Source organism: Octopus sinensis, linkage group LG9, assembly GCF_006345805.1.
Source record: "Octopus sinensis linkage group LG9, ASM634580v1, whole genome shotgun sequence".
Classification (NCBI taxonomy): domain Eukaryota; kingdom Metazoa; phylum Mollusca; class Cephalopoda; order Octopoda; family Octopodidae; genus Octopus; species Octopus sinensis.
The window spans coordinates 1,411,325-1,432,551 of record NC_043005.1 but is presented as its reverse complement, the minus strand read 5'-3'; the positions used below and the strand labels follow the sequence as shown (position 1 = coordinate 1,432,551).

Below are 21,227 nucleotides of genomic sequence, written 5' to 3'. Positions count from 1 at the left end.
TAAGGAGAGGAAAATTATAATAAGGCAGAATGCTAAATTGGAAGTAAATTTTAACAAAAATGGGTGTATGGAAAATTTAAAAATAATAAAAATCTAACCAGTTTTCATTGCAAAGCAAAGTTTCAAGATTTGAAAGGAGAAAAGAAATTTTTTTAAAATTGAGGAAGGGGAAAAAAGAAATTTACAATGTTTTTTTTAAAAAAATAATAATAAACATTTACAAAAATTAATAAATAAGTATACCAATACATTGTAGAGTTTTTATGCTTTTAGAGTTCAATGATAGTTCTTGGAAAAATTTCTTTGGAGGATTAAGATCCATGTGCTTAAAGGTAGTGCTTAGTTTAAGGTGTTTGGTAAAAGAGTGTCAAAACAGGAAATGGGGTAGGAATTATCCAGTTCCTGTGAAGCACTGGACGATTTTCCCAAACACATCCAGAGTCTCCCCTTTACTCCAGACAAAACCAAGGTAAAGTCCAACTTCAATAGGGAGGAATGGAAAAACCTATGTGACTTACAACAGGACAAAAGCCTTACCATCAAAGACGCCGACAAAGGGAGTTCTGTGGTCCTTATGGACACGGAGTTTTATAAACACCTAGTGCTTTCCATGCTAAACAACAACACTTTCTATGAGGTAATCACCAACTATAAACAACAAAAAACAATCAAAAACCTCACCACCCTCATACTCCAACACGGTCAAGGGCTCACAGAAAAAGAAAAGGACTATATCACCAATTTCAAATGCAGGCCTAGCCTTTTTTATGGCCTTCCTAAAGTTCATAAAAACATATGATATATATATATATATATATATATATATATATATATATCATACATGTATAGACATATTTGTGACTGGGGTTGTTGCTTTTTCTCCCTATTTTGATTATATTTACTTGTATATATGTCAAACTAGTTGTATGTATATTTTCATGTATGTATATTAATGTATTTATGTGTGTATATTGCTTCATTTATCATCCTGAATGTGTAAATTGATTGATTTACCTGTTTCTCAGTTTATTTAGTTGTTGTTGTTTCTATTATTATTATTATTATTATTTCAGGAAGGTACTGGAGATTTAAACCCCACCCAGACTGTATCATCATCATCAACCACCTTACCTTAGCGGTAACCCTGTCACAATGTGTTGGATATGTGCTGTAAGCGAAATCTAGGTCAAAACGGCCAGTTTGAAACCAAGAAGGATATTTGTACTTGTGCCTGTGGCCCCGCTTGTGTTTGTGGGGCCAGTGGAACCCTTTACTTTTGCTGCTGTTGTCACCAGTGGCGGTGGCTGTGGTGTTGTATCATCTTGTTGGATTGGACACTTACCTATTTACCAACCTTTTTATCTACCTACCTATCTGCCTAGCAAGCAAGCAAGGAAGCAATTTAGTTGCTTAGCTGTAAAAAAGCTATGGGACTTGGAACTATTTGCTTTTAACACTAAGGTATGTACTGATGCATTTTTGTATTTTAAATACCATTTGTTTGTGTGTGTGTGTGTGTGTGGTGAGAGAGAGAGAGAGAGAGAGAGAGAGAGAGAGACAGAACTGGGGCAAGAAGATTTGATAGCTATTTATGGAATGTCATAATTTCTTTGGCTCAAGTTCAAACCCCACCCCAGAAAACTTTGTCTTCCATTTCTCCTGAGCTAATAGAAACAGATACAAGTCAGGTACTAGGGGTATTTTTATCAACCCTTCCATCCTGTTGTTATTGTAATGCGTGACCAACTCAATAAATCACTCTAGTTTGATCTCTACCATTTCTGAGTTCAAATCTTGCAGAAATTCATGTTTTCATATTTCTAGTGTTATTAAAATAAGTCATATAAAAAAGGGAGTTGGTTTAATTAATTGTGTCCTTTTCTTTCAGTGGTTTAAAGGAAAAAAAAACCATTGTTTATATTATGAGAAAGATTCAGTAAAATGTCAATATGGAGCAGCATGACTTCCTTATTTCTAAAGTTTGGTGGCATCTTATTCTTGATATGGGGTGCTGGGATGATAGAAATTAAGATTCTTCTCTCTCATCTTGCTCCCTGGGATTTTTAGGGGTTTTAGAAGGCTCAGTTGCACAGTTTCTTGAGCAGGGTTCATCTTGTCCTATCATTGCTGTCTTCTAACTTTGTGAAAGAATCTGCTTTCACCTTGACAGTGCTAAGTGTCGTTGCAAATGGTGTGAATTTCATGAATTTTATTCTGCTGCTGAAATATATATATATATATATATATATAATATGTATAGGTATATATATATATATATATATATTATATATATATATTATATGTATATATATGATATGTATATATATATATATGTATATATATATCTGTATATATATTATATATAGGTGATATATATATATATGTATAATATATATATATGGAATATATATATATGTATATATATATGTATATATATATATATGTATATATAATATATATGTATATATATATATATGTATATATATATATATGTATATATATATGTATATATATATATATGTATATATATATATATGTATATATATATATATGTATATATATGTATATATATATTATGTGTATATATAATATGTGTATATATATATATGTGTATATATATATATGTGTATATATATATATGTGTATATATATAATGTGTATATATATATATGTGTATATATATATATGTATATATATATATAGGTATAATATAATATATGTATATATATATATTGTATATATTATATATATATGTATATATATCTATATGTGTATATATATATATGTGTATAATATATATATGTGTATATTATATATGTATATATCTATGTGATATATATTATATATGGTATATAATATGATAATATGATTGTAATATATATGTATATATATATATATGTATATATATATGTATATATATATATATGATGTATATATATATGTATATATATATATGTATATATATATATGTATATATATATATATATGTATATATATATATGTATATATATATATATATGTATATATAATATGTATGATATATATATATGTATGTATATATTTGTTTTTGTTTTTGTTTTTGTTTTTCCAGTTTCAGCTCTTGAGCTGTGGCCATGCTGGGGCACCGCCATTGTGGTGAAAGAGTACAGCAGGGATCACCCCCCCTGCCGGAGCCTCGTAGAGCTTTTAGGTGTTTTCGCTCAATAAACACACACAACGCCCAGTCTGAGAATCAAAACGCGATCCTGCGAACCGCGAGTCCGCTGCCTAACCACTAGGCCATTGCGCCTCTACGTATATATATATTATATGTATATATATATATTATGTATATATATATGTATATATATATATATATATATGTATATATATATATATGTATATATATATATTGTATATATATATATGTATATAGTATGTATATATATGTATGTATATATGTATGTATATAGTATGTATATATATGTATAATGTATGTATATATATGATATATGTATGTATATATATGTATATATGTATGTATATATATATGTATATATGTATGTATATATATGTATATATGTATGTATATATGTATATATATATGTATGTATATGTATATATATATGTATGTATATGTATATATATATATATATATATATATATATATATATATATGTATGTATATATATATATGTATGTATATATGTATATGTATGTATATATATATATGTATGTATATATGTATATGTATGTATATATGTATATATATGTATATATGTATGTATATATATGTATATATGTATGTATATATATGTATATATGTATGTATATATATGTATATATGTATGTATATATGTATATATATGTATGTATATATATGTATATATGTATGTATATATGTATATATATATATATGTATGTATATATATGTATGTATGTATATATATATGTATATATATATGTATGTATATATATATATGTATGTATATATATATGTATGTATATATATATGTATGTATATATATATATGTATGTATATATATATGTATGTATACTTTGATACTTTAATAGGTTTCGGCCATTATTGGCCCAGGCCATGTCTAACTTAATAGCACCACCTGGTGAAGTCTTTCAAGTCAGAATCTGGGCACTATGGCCCACTCAAGTAGAGAGTTATTGTTTACAGAGACATATCCGGGTGTAGGGGGTTTATCCGGGATTTCTTGAAGGAATCTGTCCAAAGACTTCTTGAACCCTATAGGGTCAGTTTCTGTTTTAATGTGTTTTGGTGTAATGTTAAAGAGAGCGGGGCCAATTGAGGTGAAATAATTGTGCCGTATTGTTGTTATGAGATGAGAGTGCGATTTTTGTTTTGGGCGGATGGCACGGTGCCCAAGCCTTGGATGTACCTTGAAGGTGATGCCAACATCATTTGGGCAATGCTGATGGAATATTTTCCACATCATGCAGATGATGTAGCGCTCACGACGACGTTGGAGAGAATAGAGTTTTAGCTTTTTAGCTTTTAGCTTTTATATATATGTACCCCACAACATAGAAGAATGTACCCCACAACATAGACTGGTAGTTAGTGACTTTAGGATCAGGACTAGGAGGACAACCAGAAGACGACAAATATGGAGAAGAAGGATATGGAAGCTTAAAGATCCTGCAAATGGACAGAGATTTAGGGACATATTACTTGAAGCCTCTGACGAAGTAGAAGGGGATAGAGCATCACAGGGAGTAGAAGACAGCTGGACGTTTCTAAGAGACAACCTGCTGAGAGCCACTGACCAGATCTGTGGCTGGTGCAAAGTCCCCTCTCGACCTAGAATAACGTGGTGGTGGAACAATATTGTAGACAGGGCTATTAGAGAAAAGAGACAGGCTTGGAAGGTCTGGAAAAATGGGGGTAGCAGGGAATTGTATCAGACTGCCAAAAGAGAAGCTAGGAGACAGGTTTATTTAGCCAGAGGGGAAGCAGATAAGAAAAAATTTGCCAATGTTCTGCGCCGTGAGGACCAAAGACTGGAGGTGTTTCGTGTTGCAAGACAGTGTGTGAGAGAGAATCGTGATGTGGTAGGAGAGAAGTGTGTTCGCATGGAAGATGGTTCACTTGCGCTAAATGAGGATGCGAAGAGAGAGGTTTGGAGATGCCACTATGAAAGGTTGCTGAATGAAGAAAATGAATGGGATAAAGAGAGTCTGCCGAATGTTGACCCAACAGAGGGACCAGCTATCCGAGTTGATAGTTCTGTGGTAGCTAAGGCAATTAGAAGCATGAAGACAGGGAAAGCCCCAGGCCCATCAGGAATCACTGCAGAGATGCTCAAAATGTCTGGTAGTGTCGGCTATAGCCTAGTCACCCATATAGTTAATCAGGTGATACACAAAGGGGTCATACCCAATGACTGGTGTAGCAGTATAATAGTCAACTGCTACAAAGGTAAAGGTGATGCCCTAGATACAAATAACTACAGAGGTATCAAGCTGTTGGACCAGGTGATGAAGGTTACGGAGAGGGTCATAGCCCAACTAATTAGAGAGAGAGTTAGTTTAGATGAGATGCAGTTTGGGTTTGTGCCAGGGAAAAGTACTACTGATGCTATATTCCTGGTAAGGCAGCTGCAGGAGAAATACCTAGCCAAAGATAAGCCCCTGTACCTGGCTTTTGTTGACATGGAGAAAGCCTTCGACAGGGTCCCCCGATCCCTTATCTGGTGGGCAATGAGAAAACTAGGGATAGATGAATGGTTAGTGAGAGCTGTGCGGGCCATGTATAGGGACGCCGCTAGTAGGGTGAGGGTTGGAAATGAGTACAGTGAAGAATTCCGGGTAGAGGTAGGGGTCCACCAAGGCTCAGTACTCAGCCCCCTCCTATTTATCATAGTCCTCCAGGCAATAACGGAGGAATTCAAGACAGGATGCCCTTGGGAGCTCCTCTATGCTGATGACCTTGCTCTAATTGCTGAGTCGCTATCAGAACTGGAGGAGAAGTTTCAGGTGTGGAAACAAGGATTAGAATCGAAGGGCCTCAGAGTCAATCTAGCTAAAACCAAAGTCGTAATCAGTAGGAAGGTAGACAAATCACAAACACCTTCAGGTAGATGGCCCTGCTCGATCTGTAGAAAAGGTGTAGGTAGAAACTCTATAAGATGCACCAAGTGTAAGCTATGGACACATAAGAGATGCAGCAATGTCAAAGGAAGGCTAACTAGGAAGATGGTTTTTGTATGTGGCAGATGCTCAGGAACAATAAACACTGAAAATGCTCTGAGACCAACTTCCGTCACTTTCCAGGGAGAAAAACTAGAAATAGTTGATAGTTTCCGTTACCTAGGTGACCAAGTCAGCAGCGGGGGCGGGTGTGCTGAAAGTGTAACTGCTAGAGTAAGAATAGCTTGGGCAAAGTTCAGAGAGCTCTTACCTCTGCTGGTGACAAAAGGCCTCTCACACAGAGTGAAAGGCAGACTGTATGATGCGTGTGTACGAACAGCCATGCTACATGGCAGTGAAACATGGGCCGTGACTGCTGAGGATATGCGTAAGCTCGCTAGAAATGAAGCCAGTATGCTCCGATGGATGTGTAATGCCGGTACTCACACTCGGCAGAGTGTAAGTACCTTGAGAGAAAAGCTGGACCTAAGAAGCATCAGTTGTGGTGTGCAAGAGAGACGTTTGCGCTGGTATGGTCATGTGGCGAGAATGGATGAAGATAGTTGTGTGAAAAAGTGCCACACCCTAGCGGTTGAGGGAACCTGTGGAAGAGGCAGACCCAGGAAAACCTGGGACGAGGTGGTGAAGCACGACCTTCGAACTTTAGGTCTCACTGAGGAAATGACTAGAGACCGAGACCTCTGGAAGTGTGCTGTGCGAGAGAAGACCCGGCAGGACAAGTGAGTCCACAACCCGTGGCCTTCTACATGGGATGGAGCCAACCTACGTATGCATACCTTCCCTTCTTGGGACACAAAACTCTACTTGTGAAGACGTGTTGAGGCAAGTGAGGATCAGAATCGAAATCGATCAATGGAAATTGCGGATGTGCTACCAGTGCCGGTGGCATGTCGAAACTCTGCTTGTGAAGACCCATTGAGGCAAGTGAGGATCAGAATCGAAATCGATCAATGGAAATCGATCAATGGAAATTGCAGATGTGTTACCAGTGCCGGTGGCATGTAAGAGAACTTTCCGTTTCGCGACCGTTGCCAGCACCGCCCCGTTTCGTGTCCGTTGCCAGCCTCGCCTGGCCCTCGTGCCGGTGGCACATAAAAAGCACCATCCGTTCGTGGCCGTTTGCCAGCTCTGTCTGGCACCAGTGCGGGTGGCACGTAAAAAGCACCCACTACACTCACGGAGTGGTTGGCGTTAGGAAGGGCATCCAGCCGTAGAAACACTGCCAGATTTGACTGGGCCTGATGAAGCCTTCTGGCTTCACAGACCCCAGTAGAACCGTCCAACCCATGCTAGCATGGAAAACGGACGCTAAATGATGATGATGATGATGTATATATATATATATATATATGTATATATATATGTATGTATATATATATGTATGATTATATATATATATGTATGATTATATATATGTATGTATGATTATATATATGTATGTATGTATATATGTATGTATGTATGTATATATGTATGTATGTATATATATATGTATGTATATATATATGTATGTATATATATATGTATGATTATATATATGTATGTATATATGTATATATATATATGTACGTATATATATATATGTATGTATATATATATATGTATATTATATATGTATGTATGATTATATATATGTATGTATATATATATATGTATATATATATATATATATATATATATATATATATATATTTTCCCTATAAATCTTATTGTTATCTCCTACACTCTGTAAACATTTACAAATATAACAACCCCCTCCTCACCTTGCACCTCTTTCCATATAACCTGAAAGAATCTCAGGTGGTGGGAAAGGCATTCTATTTACCTATCACTATTGACTTGCTAATCTTACCTGTCAGCAGAGTCAGGTCAGCAGGTTATGTTGAGGCATTTCATTTGAACACCTACTGGACCCCTACATTAACCAAGGTAAAAAAAGGAGAAGATATCCAAACCTACTTGAATTTTGTTATTAGTTTTACTTTTGTTAATATTCTTAAAGTTGCTTTCTCTTGTATTATTTTCTCCTTCCCTTTCTTTCGTTGATATTGTCTTCTCGTGTTAGACCAATCCTAAATTGCTATCAATAATACAATCACAAATTTTCTTTTTATGAGTTGGGTGTATATTTTCAGTGAATTGTCCTCCCTGTTCAGTATAATAGCCAAATTTAACTCAAGGAATTCCTCACTACCTTTAAAAGAAAGCAATGTATATACTTGGACATGTCCAACATTAAAGATTTAAAAGTTGCAGCTGGAAATACAGACGTAAGAAACGTTGGGCTGATCACCATTTTGGGTCCTTCTATACCGGTGGGATTGGTACGACTAATGCCCTGGCTAAATATTTGTAAGTTGGCAAAGAACATGATTGAGAAGATAACCATTGGATATGGTCTGTTTTGTAAACTTGCAACAGATTTAACGCTGTTCAAAGCTCTCAAAGACTAGCTGAAGGTGGTCAAATGGACTGTATGTTTGTTCTATCATAGATTCGTTCAAGCAAGGCTGGCTAGAATTATCTGAGTCTGATCATTGTTTTATTGTCTTTAGTAAGTTATTTCATAATTGCTCATCTAGAGAGAAAGACCTTTCATTTAAATTGAGAAAAAACACAAGGGGTCATAAGAACAGAAGAAAAGATCACAGTAAAGAGATTTTAACTCCAATTTTTCTAGTATTGAATGGGACTAGATTTTTGTCTGGATCAAGATGTTAATCTATATCAACTAATGTTTTCCTTAGAAGTCTTGTACATTCGTAGTAAAGAAACCATCTCAAATGTGTTTACAGTTCTCAATTAGATTTATTTTGTACATTGCTCAAATTAATATAAACTTATTTGATTCTTAGAGTTGTCACATTGTTTGGTTTTGTTTTTGTTACGGTAGAATGAGATTGTGGTTACTACACTATCTGTTGTTCGTGGTGTGTTTGTTTCTAAATTTACTCTGCTACCATTTGGATATGTGACAATTATTCAAAGCAATCCAACTTGATATCAGTGTGTGCTTTTCACAGAGAAAAAGAACATTTCTTTGTTGTCTAAGTCTGAATAATGATCAATACAGAAAGAAATAACTACTAAGATTTTTTTATGTAAATTGTATTGGATAATCATCCACACCAATTTGAGATAAACAAAACAAAAAAAAAGGCAGAGTAAAAGAACAAAACCTGTATAACTTATAATAGAATACATCCAAGAATTTGGAGAAGAATAAGAGTTTCTTATTTAATGATCTTTTACTGTAATAATACAAACTAATAGCACATGATGATATACATATAATAATAAGAAGATGCCCTGATGCAGTACCAGGCAGTAGCTCTCATGGCTTCTGATCTTAACTGATTGGAAGTGTTATCATGTACACTGTTTTGTCTTGGTGTAAAAGATGAGCTATAACAAATATTCTGCTTAGTACCACAGATTTGCTTGTCAGTTGTTTGACCTTAACCAGTTGACCATCTCCCTTAGTGGCTGGCGATATGTGCATCTCTGATCACGAGCAGAAGTAGTGGGGGAGCATCATAGCCATGTGTTGAGAGGTATTCTTTGGGGTTTGAATAATTCACCTCTGGAAACATGGGTGTTTCATTCAACATCCTTAAACAACCCTTATTCAGGAACCTTTTGAGCAGGATGGGCTACTTGACCTGAAGAAAATTCTAACTGGGCCCCACCTGCAAGGTCATGCGCTGTTTATCTTGATATGAGGTCACCTTGTCGCGCACATATGGCTGTGATGCATGTGCCTGGTGTACCCTTATCAGACGGGTAGTCTTGATGGGTATACTGGGCTTCGTATATTTTATCCCAGTGTCACTTTGATGGCATCCACTGCTCTCTCACTCAATAACAGTAATAATTGAGTGGGATGGACTACTTGACCTGAAGAAAATTCTAACTGGGCCTCATCTGCAAGGTTATATACTGTTTATCTTGATATGAGGTCACCATGTTGTGCACATATTGTTGTAATGTATGTGCCTGGCATACCTTTATCAGACAGATAGCAATGATGGGAATATTGGGCTTTATATATTTATGCTATTGTCACTTTGATGGTATGCAGTGCTCTCTCCCTCAGTAATAATGATATTATTATTATTATTATTATTATTATTATTATTATTAACAACAACAACAGTTTCAAATTTTGGCACAAAGCCAGCATTTTCGATTACATTGACCCCAGTGCCCAACTGGTATTTATTTTATCAACTCTGAAAGGATGAAAAGCAAAGTTGATCTCAACAGAATTTGAACTGAGAATGTAAAGACAGATAAAATGCTAGCAGCCATTTTACTTGTCATGCAAATGATTCTGTCTTGTTGCTGCTGCTGCTGATGATGATGATGATGAATGATATATAGAAATGATGATGCACAAACAGTAATGCTCACACCTATATATTTGCTAAAGGTGATTCATCTAGTAAAGCCCAGTGAAAATACAGACTTTATTCTAAGTGATTCAAGGAAGAAGACACTGGAATAGTTTGTTGGTACCTTGCCCAGGCCCATAGCTTGCAAGTTAATGAAACAGTCATCAATTTTAGAATGTTGCACTGGATTTCAGTTGACCAGTCAATGAAAGGACTTTCCCCAGCATATTACAGGATCAGCTGCTGAGTATTTCATAGGTATTTAGGCTTTGACCATAATTTTCAGACTCAGTGGAATATATTTGAGTCTTCAAATCCCAGGTACAGTCCATCTGGAGAGCTTTGTTACTGTATTCGTTAGGCAATGTGTAACTTGGCTGTTAGGTGTGTTCGCCAGGGACATGATGAGATGTCAGTGATGAGATCTGAACTTACACTCTCTTGTTCAGTTGGTTATACATTGCCATACACTCGTTGCTAATCATCTCTCATCTCAACAATAATGAAATCAACATAATCAACAACAACCTAGGGACAGCAATGTCTGAAGTGTTTTAGAGAGTTTGTTGAGAAATTTTAAGCAGCAAAATTTTGTTCCAAGGGTGAGATTATATGAGATGTTAATCTCCCTGAATTTGTTTTGTCTAGATCAGTATTGGAGTTACAGAATTGTGTGTGTGTGTGTGTGTGAATCATCATCGTTTAACATCTGCTCTCTGTGCTGGCATGGGCTGGATGGTTTGACTGAAGACTGGCAAACCAGGAGGCTGCAACAGGCTCCAGTCTGATCTGGCACTGTTTCTACAGCTGGATGTCCTTCCTAATGCCAACCACTCTGAGAATGTAGTGGGTGCTTTTTACGTGCCACTGGCATGGGAGCCAGTCAGGTGGCACTGGCATCGACCACGTTTGGTTGGTGCTTTTTATGTATATATATATACCTATTCAAAACTATAATATACACACATACACATGATTGTGCTTGCTAAGATAAACACATAAGCATACACACATTCATAGGCAAACAGACACTTTCACGGATATATACGCTGTCCATGGAATTGCTTAAAAATAATGTTTGTATTAAATACTGTGATATTTTCTCTTTTTACAAGAATCCCAGCTTTGGACTTTGCTATCCTGCAAGTCCTTCATAAATACTATTAGAGACTCTCTATTATAACTTTACATTCCTTCCTAAATAAAACTTTTTCCTTCTTCTTCTTCTTCTTAGTCTCTCCACTGTCCATAACTTCACATAATTACAACTGAATCCTAAACACTTTAGTTTAAAGCTAGACTGAAGGCCCATTTTTCAGAGATTCTCCAGAGCAAGTTGCTGATGTTTCAGCAAAAAATCCTCTCATTTTAAAAGTCTGTTGCTTTTAGTTTTAGTTTTAGTTTTATGCAAATATGAAATGGGGAAGATATTTCGTTTCATATGTAAGAGGAACGGATAAACTTTTTGCTCATTTTGTCCCTTAAATTTCCTTCAGCTTTTATTAATAAGCCAATCAGTTTGTCATCATAACATCAACATGATCATCATCACTATAATCATTTTATAGCAAATCCTCCTGGGAAATGTAGGAACATCACAACTTTTCTGTGTTAATATAAATCACATTAGACAAAGCGATTAACCTTTTGGTCAACCGCTTTCAGTATCTTAATGCAACCAGTTTCACACCGTTTAAGTCCCTAAACCATGGAGGTCAAAGCATCTTTTTTCTTCTACTTTAAGACTCTTAGGTTTCAAGTAGGGAAAAAACATTGCATTTAATGTAGTGACTTTGGAGGTTTACAGATTCAATTGTCAGACAAGGGGCCATAGAATTAAAATGAATGGACTTAGATTAAATTGGAAATCTGTTTGAGCTTTGAAAAACTGGACTTTGAAAAACAGTGGCAATCACGACAACTCTCAATGATTTTAAAATCCACAGTGACTGCTATGAAATACAAAAACCACTTCTAAACAAAAACCCACTGAGAAAAGCCTAGTGTCAAGATTTTAAGTAAGTGCTGTGCTGTGACACAACTTGTAACTTGGCGGCATTTCTCAGTTCAAACATATTTTGGAATATAAAGATGACTGAGTCTTCTCATTCACTGAAATTTAATCAGGATAATCATTGTTTAATGGATATTTTACTGGTTATCAAGTAATGCCAACTAGACATTGAATACACAGTTTGATTTATTACATGTTTACGTGAAACAGTCTTTATGAAATAGTCTTGTTTAGTTGAGAGAAAAAGAGTAGATAAGGATGGTATGGCATACTTTGAGATTAATTTACTCAAATTGACCACAATTTAGGAGGGGTCAGCTGTACCAAAGAATCACACACCTTAGATATTTAGCTCATTAGTGGGTTGTATCTTCTTAGATGTACACCAAAGTATGTAACTCTCCCTCCATACCCTGCTGTTTCAATTCTGTGAATTCCATTTAATTTCTCTTGTGCCCTTCCTAACATTTAATCACTTAAGCATGAAGTGGAAACTAGATATACATATTTGTCATTTTGGTGAGATGAACTATTAATATGATAGGAAAACTAGATCAGCTTTACAAACCACAACCATCAGGTTTTTATTTATTTTTACTATTTTTGAGAGAAGTATGTGTATCAGCTCACACACATTTTCTCTCTATTTCTGTGTGTGTAGAGAGAGAGAAAGAGAGCGAGAGAGAAACAGACAGACAGATACCCAGTTTGCATCCAAGTGCAACTTTGAGCTATGTGCAGTTGAACCCCACTCCATTTCCATCTCACATAAGTACATTCTGTGTGAGGAAAGCTCTTAATTTGTTTCAAACTAACAAAGCCACCAACCTTGATAATGTTTCCATTACACTCAAACACTACAGCCCAGAACTTGGCCTTTTTTCTTTCTCACCATACTCCCTTCCTCTCTTTCTCTCTCTGGAGAAATACCCTCTTATTTGGAAAGTATACTTCAGTTGTCCCATTCCAAAGGGATCACCAATATGACTTCCACAGAGCCAGATCCATTGAAGACCCATTCTCTTATGTCTTTCTTTAGTGGGTTCTCACTTTAGAGGAGTTTGGTAAAAGCACCATTGTCTCTCTTGACATCATTAAAACCTTTCACCATCTACAGAATGCATAACTTTTCTCTAAACTTCCAGCCTCCAGACTTCACTCAGCTCTCAACTCTTGGGTCAATAGCTTCATACTAGATTGCACCGTTGCACTATATGTTGCAGCTCTTTCTACTCCACTCTTAATCAAATCTGGTGTTTACCAGAGTTCAGGTCTATCTCAGACTCTTTACCTTTTATACATAGGGCATGTAAAAAGCACCCACTACACTCTTGGAGTGGTTGGCATTAGGAAGGGCACCCAGCTGTAGAAACATTGCTAGATCAGATTTGGAGCCTGGTGCAGCTGCTGGCTCTCCAGACCTCAGTCAAATCGTCCAACCCATGCCAACATGGAAAACAGACATTAAACAATGATGAGGGTGACGTCAATGACTCCCTTACCCCTTCATCCAACAATTCCACTTTTATGCTGGTCATTCTTTTCCAACCTTCCTTGACCATGCATCAGCCACATGCAGCCTGTACATCACACACCAAACCTACATTGATTCCATGAATGGAAACCTTGAGAGCATCCTCTGATGGACCCACGTCACTTTCTTTTTTTAGCAGCAAAAAAATATTCAGATAAAACTCCTGAAAACATCATCACACCACACTGTGCCTCTTCTACACTCAACTTGGTTACCACCCATGGTCCCTCCAAATGCTGGGTTTCATGACTGTCAAATATTTCTCCTGGTAAAAGTACATCTTAAACATAGCCATGACTACGTTCCTTAAAGACTGGGCCTTCTTTAGTATCTTAGATCCCAACAACTGCTGACTCAACTGCAAGGCTCAAGTGAATTCACAACTGACAACTTCTAGCCTCTGGCCCACTGCATCCATGCTTTCTCCTCTCTCGCTGTCTTTTTTTCAAAGCTGGCTTATCTACTTGGTTACCGTTTGCCCACCTGTACCTCCACATTTCTCATCATCCTTGTTGTGTTTCCCAGCCTCACACTCTACCTACTCCTTCCACCTCACTACATCACTCCCCTGCTCCATCTCTTTCCCGCAGGTGTTGACCTGCAGCAGAATATTTCCAGTTGCGGGTGGCGGCAGGGTTGCAAAGTTCATGGGCAATGTCCCTTCCTCCAGACATAAGCAGCAATTACAAAAATGAAATGACACACTCACAAATACATACTCTCATGCAGACGCACACATAATTTGGTAGTTCATCAAAAATGACAACAAGTGCGATTCTGGGACAATTGACACTAGAATCAATTAACAAAGAGAAGCAATCACGTAATTACTCTTTTAACTTGTTTTTCTGTGTCACACACACAAAAACACTTTGTCTTTATTTTATTACAATCTTCCCCCACCCCTCTCTCTCTCTCATATCCCCCTCCTCACATATACATACATTGAAGATCCCCCCCACACACCCACAATGTACCAAAGTCAGCCCCTTACAAGCCTAATAACCAAAGAAAGCTTCTGTTGTATTCAAAGCCACTCCCCCCCTTCATCATCATCATCATCATCATCTAAATGATCAAACTCAACAGATTGTTGCTGCTGTTGTTGTTGTTGCAGCTGTTATTGTTGGGTGTGGTAATGTTATTGATATTATTGTTACATATTGTGAAAATAATGGTGGTATTGCTGTTGATCCTAAGTTGAGGTGGGTGTGTCTCATGCACACCCACACCTCACCCCATCGTTTTGTTTTCTTTTCCTTCTTTTTCTTCTGATTTCTATATTTTCAACAAAGGAGATCCCAATTTTGCTCTTGAAACAGCTTTTCAAACTTTCAACCTCCCCACTCCCAACCTTTCCAATAACCCTGATTTTTGTTTTCACATTTTTCATATTTTCTCTTTTAAATTCTGTTTAAAAGAAAATACAAAGATTATGATTCCGGGGGAAAAAAATGGTTTTCTGGAAATTTCAGTTTGAAAGAAATGTCCTCCTCCTTCTCCCTGCCCCTGACCCAGCCTTCAAGATAACCCCCCCCCCCCAACACACGCTCACACTGTCCATCATCAATATCCCATATGCAGAAGGGGTAGACACAGGAAGATGTGGGTTGAAGTGGTAAAAAAAGAGTTTCAGGAGATGGCAAAAGACTGAGACTTCTGGCTGTTTGCTGTGCCTGAGAAGATATGTGAAGCTGAGTACAATTATGGCCATCCATACAGACAGGTATGTCTTCTATATCTCATCCTCGGCTGAGAGATCTTACTCTGGTGGTCTTGCAGGCACCGGGAATGTGTAAAAATACCCATGCTGGTGACATGTAAAAGTGCCTCCGCCAGTGGCACATGAAGGTACCTGTGTCAGTGCCATGTGAATGTGCCTGTGCTGGTGTCACATAAAAGCGTCCATGTCAGTGTCATGTGTAAAGTACTCAGTACTCTCTCTAAAATGGTTGGCATTAGGAAGAGTGTGCCAAAACAGACAAATGGAACCCAAGCAGCTCTCCAGCCTTACCAGCCCCTATCGAACCATCCAATCCATGCCAGCTTGGAGAATGGATATTAAATGATGATGATGAATTACAAAATTCACAACTTTCTTTTTGTTCTCTTTAGAAATTACTTACAAAAAAGTTATGAACCATTAAAATCTGAAATTCTTAGCAATTTTAGCCAATCAAATTTATTTATTTTTGACAGTTTATATATTTTCCCTTGGCAACCAACTGAAACTATCTTTTTAAGGCTAAAGTTTAATGCTAGGGTTTGTGTTTGTAGTGCCTTGCAAAATTTCATAATAATTACCAAAGACAACAATCTCTTCTTATCCTCAATTTCACTTGAGTTAAAAGAATTACATAAAATAGCACAATAACAACATATAAAACAAAATTAGTCTTCACCGGGAGTCAAAAAGGACTCTAAAGTTCTCATATGAAATGGGAATTTCCCCCAAATAGCAAGCAAGAAACTTTTTGAAGGGACCTTACAACAACATTTTCCTTGCCCCAGCTGTTACTGTACATTCATCCCATACAATTAATTGACAATTCTGTGAACAGGTGTCATTCTTGAATTCCTTGTGATGTTCTACATGGATGTACTTGAGGATGTTGGGTTTAGAGGAAGTTTGAATATAAAATTTATCTTCCAACTCTCAGAAGTGATGCAAACATGCCAATGGAGAAGGCTGCAATAATGGGGATTTTTCTAGTGGCTTTTAATCTTAACTAAGAATGAGAAATGGTTTTACCAGTTCTTGGTGCATCTAAAGAAATAATTCCAGGTTTCTTTGCAGAAATTAATCTGTTCACTTTATTAAAATTACTTCTTTGACTGGCCTCAATTTTGACTCAATTTCTTTAATATATTTATCTCGTTCAAAAATGTTTATACGTCAGAAAAAGATGAGGGTATCGTTTACACATCTATTATCTTTGAAACAAGGAGATTATTTGTTTCCAAGTCCATATAAATCAGGAACTATAAGATTCGCAGTCCTATGGATTGCAAAAATTGGTTTTTCATTTGAGAAAATATGGTGAATCTCCACTGATCTTCTCCCCCACTAGCTAATCATCTGAAGTAATAGTTAATCATGGGGTAAACCTTGTTTCTACCATTCTACAGAGTTTTCAAAAAAAAAAAAAGTGATTAAATTGATTTGATTAGTAGCTTTATTTGTTTATTTATTTTTCTTCAGATCTTGTGATAGCATGATGCCATTGTTGCAGTTGTTGAGCTGGAAGTCATTTTTCAATGCCTGTGGGATAGGGACCAGAAGACCAACCAAATCTTCTGATGTCTGGAGTGTATTTGTGTATATATATCTTAGCTTTTATATTGTAAAAGATGATGGCAAGATGCCATCATCTTGACCAATATTCCCTGGATTCTCATCATTGTTCAAAACATTTCTGAAATATATTTTCAAACTCTCAACTTCGATAATGTTCTGACTCAATCTTTTGCTGATATCTCCACTGTTAACTGATTGAATGAGTTAGCAGAAATAATGAAGGTGAATTCCATTGAATCTGCTCATTAACCTATGGACCTAGCAGTCGTATCTCTACACCTTCTTCCTGTCAAATCTTTGGACACAAAAGTTAGATCCACCTTGTACTTTCTGAAATGCAAGATGTGTTTCTAGGCCTCAGGTGAGATGTTTCTGCAGAATTGTTTCTTCTTTGGAATTTTTGCCCACCTATGTAAATGGCAACTTCATAGCAAATAGGGGTAAAAAAAAACAATGTTTATATTCTCTAGAAGGTACTTTGTGTGGATAAGCTTTCATGCCAGTTTGAATCCTATTTTTAAAGTAGTTTTAAAGTTCTTGACAAAGTCGCAACAACATTTCCTTTTTATCAAAACAACTTCCAGTCAAATACTTTGTCTTCTTCCTGTTTGTTACCCATGAATTATGTTGACTGGGATTTGGAAAGAAGTGACCCCTGTGTGCTGATAAATTTTCCCCTTGTGCTTTTAATGTAGGTACCCTCAAAGAATGTTGTTTAGAAGCAAGAATTATATGTCCATGCCTTCACAAGAAAGTCATTCATTCTGCTCTATTTCCTTTCAACAATTGCTTGTGAGGTGCTGGTGCCATTAATATTGGCTGTAATTTTACCTTCCTCCTCATAAGGTAGTGAGCTGGGGGAAACGTTAGCACGCCAGGTGAACTGCTTAGCGGTATTTCATCTGTCTTTATATTCTGAGTTCAAATTCTGCTGAGATCGACTTTACCTTCCATCCTTTTGGGGTTGATAAATTAAGTACCAGTTGCATACTGGGGTCAATCTAATCAACTGTACCCCCCTCCCCCAAAATTTTAGGGCCTTGTGCCTAGAGTAGAAAAAAAAAAGAATTTACCTTCCTCTTTGAATTGTACCTACTTCAAGCTTTTCCTTCTTCTTCTTCTTCTACTTAGCTCTCCTACCTGCAACATACCAGAGATATTTTACTAATCAAGACAATTAAACCATATTCATAAGCTCTGGTTTTATTATTTAAATGTAACTCTTTCTTTAATATGCCCTCTTTCTCTTCTTGTTCATTTTCTGATTTTCACTTCCTCACATTCATTTGTTCTTCAATCGTCTTTTCTTTCCTCACATTTTATCCTTTGGTCTTTACTCCATTATTCCATATCAGATATGGAATGTCAGATTCCATATCTTCAAAGATTCAAAACAAATTATCCGTTTGTCTCTGGCTTCATACACTTCCTAGTTATTGCACTCTTTTGCAATTCATAGCCTACCTTTTTAAATTATCCTCTTCTGGTTCAGAAATCATGGAAGTTTATATCATTTGGGCCTGAAGCTAAACATCAGAAAGGATTTTGGGTTTTTTATTTTGCCTTTTTAGTCTCATGATGTCACTATAGAAAAATTTTTTAACTGTTCAGGCGCAGAGACTTTACTGGGAAAATTAATATAGCTATTTTTGTTTTCAAGAATATGCAAATATTATTTAAAACCTCTTCTAATCCTTTTGAATAAAGTTATTAATTCAACTATATCATTCTATATTATTTTAAGAAGTCAACTGCTGTCAAAAAAAGGAAAACACAGAGCAACCATTCTCAGTTATAAGGTTAATGGAAAACAATGCCCCCCCCCCCTGCCATCTTTCAAAAGACAGAGAAGCATAGAGGTGTCCCTAACAGAAACTGACCTCTGCTAACTGCAATCCGATAACCATAACCTTCGGCCCTGATATCTATTAATAATGAAAACATCTATTATTCATATTCAATTTACAAAATTGAATTATTTTTCTAGTAATTATGCATTCTTTATTATTAATGAATTAAAATTTTTAATTCAAAGAAATTTTTTCTTTTATAGAAAGTATTAAATAGTTGCATGAGTTCATCATCTTCTAGAAAAGATTTGTGCTTTTGTGAATTTTCAGTTACCTTGGTGACCAATTGAAATCTAAAACTTTGAACTTGTACTTTTTATATATAAAAATATTTTTATACACAACCAACAAGATTTGATTTCTGCTTGGTCCCAGACTGGCCACATTTCAGTGCCTGGCATCAGCAGAAGTATTTAATATAAACACAGCAGCCGAATTTTCTCATCAGTATCACCATCACCATTGACACAAGGATCAAGCTTCTCCCAGTCTCCGTAGACTTGCTTCATCAGTTTTTCCTTTTTCTAGTTTTGTGGGAAACCTTTATAAAATCTCCATTAAGGGGTTGTTGCTGACCAAACTGAAATTCTTTTTCCTGTTTTATATTTCCAAGGAAATGTTTCTTATCCATTTAATCTTCAGAATGCTGGTAACATCCACTGTTTATAGTTTTGTTTACTTTAAAAAGAATTGAATGTGTGTGTGTGTGTGTGTGTGTGTGTGTGTGTGTGTGTGTGTGTGCATGCGTGTGTGTAAGAAAGAAACTGGCTTCCGGTAGGAAGGATTGCATCTGCTGCTGATACTGTTGCAGCAATACAGATGACAGCAGCAGCAGCAGCAATTATGGAGCCAAGTGCAAGGGTAGCTGCTACTCTTGTTGCTTGTCTTTGTTGCAAAAAGAGCCGCAGCAACAGAAAGAGAATCCCTTATCAATGCATTGGCTGGCAAGGACAGTGAAACGTTCCATTTTGTAGGGTTTTATTAACTTGTCATTATCTTGGCAGTGTTTATAGTATTAAGTACTGGAGTTGATTGAAGTAACTCTTGCCATGCTCTGAAATTTGTGCCCATCTACCGAGACTAAAAATCTGTCTCATTAAACCATAACAGTGAATGGTGGCAGACAAATTATCTTGCAGCTTTTCATTTTTTTCTTTGTTAGCTTTCTTTACATTTTGACAACTAATCCTGTTTGCTTTTCACATTTCTGAGGTTGATGAAATAAAGACCAGTCAAAAAGCAGAGGCTATTTAGAAAAATTTTAAAAATACTGTGCCACTTTCTTGAAATGTATCACTTTGTGCCAATGTCGGAGCGGGGAATTGTTACTGTTTTTAAAACATTAAACAAAATGACTTGAATTCGAATCAACTTTGCTTTTCTTCCTGCCAGAGAATGGGGTGGGTGGTGGGTGGGGGGTAAGGTATTAGTCAAGTACTAGAGTTAATGGGAACAACTAATGCATTCTTTCAAAATTTCTGCTGTTTTTGCCTACAATTAGAAACTGCCATCATCATCATCATCCCATGTTTTGGTTTTGCTTTTATCTATGAGTTGCACTCAGCCCTCAACCAGGGACGTCAAGGGACAACAAGGTTTTGCATCTAAAGATGCTGACAGGTGATGTGCTATCATGCAATTGAAAACACTGACGTCTGTAGGAGATGAAAAAAAAACAGAGAGTAAAGTTGCATTTACGGGTGGGGGGGGGATATTCATATAGAATATATGAGGTGGCCATAAGTATGATCTTTTGTTATTTGCTTGCTTTTGGGGCTGCCAGGGATTTGGTCTACATACATATTTGCTCCACTCGATGTCATTCCAAAAGCCCCAATAATAGGAGGTAATGTTATTGTCCTGAGATGCCACATTCTTCTGATTTCAATCTCCAGGTCCTTATACTTGCTCAGTTTTTTTTATGTTTTCAGAGATAATTTTTTGCTGGTTGGGGCTGCAGCATCAATCAGATGAC

General features: G+C 36.3%; 1 protein-coding gene across 1 annotated transcript in view; it reads left to right on the top strand.

Moving 5' to 3' along the window:
• LOC115215691 (tyrosine-protein phosphatase non-receptor type 4) overlaps positions 1-21,227 on the top strand; it is a 603,270-nt gene that overhangs the window by 144,182 nt on the left and 437,861 nt on the right. The window contains exon 2 of the mRNA XM_029784972.2: positions 1,074-1,461. The gene's annotated coding sequence lies outside the window, so the exon portion shown is untranslated. The remainder of the gene's footprint in view (positions 1-1,073; positions 1,462-21,227) is intronic.